The sequence below is a fragment of the Nicotiana attenuata genome, unplaced genomic scaffold, assembly GCF_001879085.1.
Source record: "Nicotiana attenuata strain UT unplaced genomic scaffold, NIATTr2, whole genome shotgun sequence".
NCBI classification, from domain to species: Eukaryota; Viridiplantae; Streptophyta; class Magnoliopsida; order Solanales; family Solanaceae; genus Nicotiana; species Nicotiana attenuata.
The window spans coordinates 298901-303564 of record NW_017670671.1 but is presented as its reverse complement, the minus strand read 5'-3'; positions in this window follow the sequence as shown (position 1 = coordinate 303564).

Here is a 4664-nt window from a genome sequence, read left to right as displayed (position 1 = left end):
GGCGAGCTTTCAGAAGCTCAAGACAGCTCTGACTACGGCACCGGTGTTGGTTTTGCCTACAGGTACAGGGCCTTATACAGTTTATTGTGATGCTTCCCGTGTTGGGCTTGGAGCAGTGTTGATGCAGGATGGCAAAGTCATTGCCTATGCTTCGAGGTAGTTGAAGATTCATGAGAAGAACTATCCGGTTCATGATTTGGAGTTGGCAGCCATAGTTCATGTATTGAAGATTTGGAGGCATTACCTGTATGGCGTGGCATGTGAGGTGTTCGCGGATCACAAGAGTCTTGAGTATCTGTTCAAGCAAAAGGAATTGAATTTGAAGCAGAGGAGGTGGTTGGAGTTGTTGAAGGATTATGATATCACCATTTTATATCATCCGGGAAAGGCCAATGTGGTGGCCGATGCTTTGAGTAGGAAGTCAGCCAGTATGGGCAGTCTTGCTTATATTCCGGTCGGTGAGAGGCCGCTTGCTTTGGATGTTCAAGATTTAGCCAATCAGTTCGTGAGACTGGATATTTCCGAGCCCAGTCATGTGTTAGCTTGCACGGTCGCTCGATCTTCATTGTTGGAGCGTATCCGTGATCGGCAGTATGATGATCCCCATTTGTGTGTCCTTAGAGACACGGTGCAGCGCGGAGATGCCAGGCAGGATACCTTATATGATGATGGAGTTTTCAGATTGCAGGGTCGAGTATGTGTTCCTAATGTGGATGGGCTCCGAGAGTTCATTTTTGAGGAGGCCCATAGCTCCCGGTACTCTATTCATCCGGGCGCCGCGAAGATGTATCAGGATTTGCGGCAGCATTATTGGTGGCGTAGAATGAAGAAGGATATTGTACCATATGTGGCTCGTTGTTTGAATTGTCAGCATGTTAAGTACGAGCATCAGAGGCCTGGTGGTTTATTTCAGAGGATTGAGCTTCCCGAGTGGAAGTGGGAGCGGATCACGATGGACTTTGTTACTGGACTTCCGCTGACTCGGAAGAAGTTCGATGCAGTATGGGTCATTGTTGATAGGCTGACCAAGTCAGCGCATTTCATTCCTATGGCAGTCTCCTATTCTTCTGAGAGGTTAGCTGAGATCTACATTCGGGAGATTGTTCGCCTTCATGGTGTGCCCGTATCTATCATTTCGGACCGGGGTGCGCAGTTTACCTCGCGTTTCTGGAGAGCAGTTCAGCGAGAGTTGGGCACACGGGTTAAGTTGAGCACAGCATTTCATCCCCAGAGGGATGGGCAGTCGGAGCGGACTATTCAGATTTTGGAAGATATGCTCCGAGCTTGTGTCATTGACTTTGGAGGTTCGTGGGATCAGTTCTTGCCTTTAGCGGAGTTTGCCTACAACAACAGCTACCAGTCGAGCATCCAGATGGCTCCTTATGAGGCTTTATATGGTAGGCGCTGTCGGTCTCCGGTTGGATGGTTTGAGCTGGGGGAGGCTCGGTTGTTGGGTACAGATCTGGTTCAGGAGGCCTTGGACAAGGTCAGGATCATTCAGGATAGGCTTCGTTCAGCTCAGTCAAGGCAAAAGAGTTATGCGGACCGCAAGGTTCGAGATGTGGCTTTTATGGTCGGTGAGCGGGTATTGCTCCGAGTGTCGCCCATGAAGGGCGTGATGAGATTTGGGAGGAAGGGCAAGCGTAGCCCTAGATTCATTGGTCCGTTTGAGATCCTTGATCGAGTGGGAGAGGTGGCTTATAGACTTGCATTTCCGCCGAGCTTGTCAGTCGTGCATCCAGTGTTTCATGTGTCCATGCTTCAGAAGTATCACGGCGATCCATCCCACGTGTTAGATTTCAGCATTGTCCAGTTGGACAAGGACTTGACTTATGAGGAGTAGCCGGTAGCTATTCTTGGCCGGCAGGTTCGTCAGTTGCGATCGAAGAGCTTTCCTTCTGTTCGTGTTCAGTGGAGAGGTCAGCCTCCTGAGGCATCAACCTGGGAGTCCGAGTCTCATATGCGGAGCCGTCATCCCCATCTTTTCCCCGACTCAGGTACTTCCATCTTCTGTCCGTTCGAGGACGAACGGTTGTTTTGGAGGTGGAGAATGTGATGACCCACAAGGTCATCACTTGCTTAAAATTAAATTGTGTTTCCGAGACCTTGAAACCTCAATTAGAGTTACCTCGATTTGCGTGCGCAGTCCGGGCGCGTAGCCGGAAAGCTTAAATATGAAAAATCTGTGAAAAATGATAAAATTTAGCTAATAAATAAATTAATTTGACTTCGGTCTACGTTTTGGGTAAACGGAACCGGACTCGTGATTTGACGGTCCCGGAGGGTCCGTAGGAAAATATGGGACTTGGGCGTATGCCCGGAATCGAATACCGAGGTCCCACGCCCGAGAAATGAATTTTTAAAGAAAATTGTTTTCTGAAATCGTTTAAAGGATTTGGGAATGAATTTTGATTAGAAAATGTTTGAATCGGGCCCATATTTTGGTTTCGGCGCCCGGTACAGGTCTTATATGTAATTTTAGATAACTCCGTGAAGTTTGGTAAGAAACGGAGATCGTTTGACGTGATTCGGACCTTAATTGGGAAATTTGATGTTTAAAGGAGTTTTGAGGAATTTCATTGATCTTGAGGTTTAATTTGATGTTCATGATGTTAATTTGATGATTTGATTACACGAATAAGTCCGTAGGGTGTTTTTGAGATTTTGTGTGCACTTGGTTTGGAGTTCCGAGGGCTCGGGTGAGTTTCGGGTAGGTTCCGGAATGTTTTAGGCTTAAAAATCAGAGCTGTTGCAGGCTCAGGGAAGTGGAAGGCCTCTGAACAGGCCAGTGCGGTCCGCACAAGTGGACTGCTGCCGCGGAGGGGCCTGTGCGGCCGCACTAGTTTTTGTGCTGTCCGGAGAAGAGCATTTCACTGGTCCGACTTCGGAAGCCTATATCTTTTGATCTATAAGGAAGTTTGAGATGATTCAAAAACGAAAGTTGTATCCCTTCGTGTCTAGTTTTCAGAAAGGTAAATAAACCACAATTTGGACATATGTAGAGAAAGTTATGGCAAATATACTAAGACATGTCACTGCAGTACACTGGGAGGCCTGTGCGGCCGCAGTTGATTTTGTGCGGTCCGCACAGGGCATCTGAGGGCAGTATATTTAGACGGGATTTTCAGTTATTTTTCATTTTAAAACCCCCAAAAACATAAGACGCGATTTTTCAAACAACCTTTCTTCTCCAAATCAATTGTAAGTCATTTCTAACTAGTTTTCTTCAATCATTAACATCTTTTAACATGATTCCAACTTCAAATCAATGATTTTCATGGGGGAAATTGGTTGTTTTGGGTAGAACCTAGGTTTTTCAAAAATTGGGGATTTGGACCTTAATTTGAGGTCCGATTTCAAAACAAATTATATATTTGGGTTCGTGGGGGAATGGGTAATCGGGTTTTGGTTCGAACCTCGAGTTTTGACCACGTGGGCCCGGGGGCAATTTTGACTTTTTGGGTAAAACCTTGGAAAACTCATTTTCATGCATTCAAATTGATTCATTTAGCGTTTATTAATGTAATTAAGTAATTTGTGATTAGATACGAGCGAATTGGTGGTGGTATCAAGGGGTAAAGCTATAATTGAATCTTGAGTTGTGTTCGCGGCGTCGAGGTAAGTGTTTGGTCTAACCTTAGCTTGAGGGATTAGGAGTCGAGTCCTATTTGCTATGTGGTAATTGTTGAGTACGACATATAGGCATGGTGAGGAGTATCTATATGTTGGTGTCTAGCATGGCCGTGAGTCTTTAAATTGTGAATATCTTGATTTCGTTGTATCTTTCATGCCTTGGTGATGATTCCTATTTGTTGTGAAAAGCTTGTGGAAGGAAATGGTGACCTTTGAACATCGAGGAGCATTGGCTCAAGTTATATTACATATTGTTAAAGTATATGAGATGATTGAACCCTTTGGAGCATTGGCTCAAGTGGTAAAGTGAGTTATGAAAAAAAGTGAAAGAAAGAGAAAGAGTTATTAAATTGTTCCCTTGCCGAGATATTGTTGCTTTGTGGATTATCTCCCTTGCCGGGATGTTAAGATTATTGATGTTGTACCCTTGCCGGGATTTAATTGTTTAATTGTGTTCCCTTGCCGGGATTTCTATTATTATTTTGTTTATTCCCTTGCCCCTTTGTTTGTGATTGTTGCTTGGGTGAGGAAGAGTGTTAAAGCACGAAGGGTGATGTCGTGCATTGTTGATATTGTGAGGAAAGAGTGTAAAGCACGAAGGGTGATGCCGTGCCGCACGATGTACCATTCCGTGCCGATTCTATTGATTATATGTGAGGAAAGAGAGTAAAAGCACGAAGGGTGATGCCGTGCACACTTTTATTATATGATTGCTTTGGTGAGGACGAGAGTAAAAGCACGAAGGGTGATGCCGTGCATTAGTTGAATTTTGTTTCTTGTTGATATCTGAGTTATGTTACTTCTTTCGTTTATTTATTGTCTTTCTACTCGGTATTGATGTCTGAGTTATGTTGCTTCCTTCGTTACGTGATGACTTTTACTCGGAGTTGTTATCATCCCCACAGCATGCTCCCCTTCCCATATTGATTGGTTATCTCTGTATCTCTGTTTCTGCTATATATATATATATATATACATATATATATATATATATATATATATATATATATATATATATATATATATATATA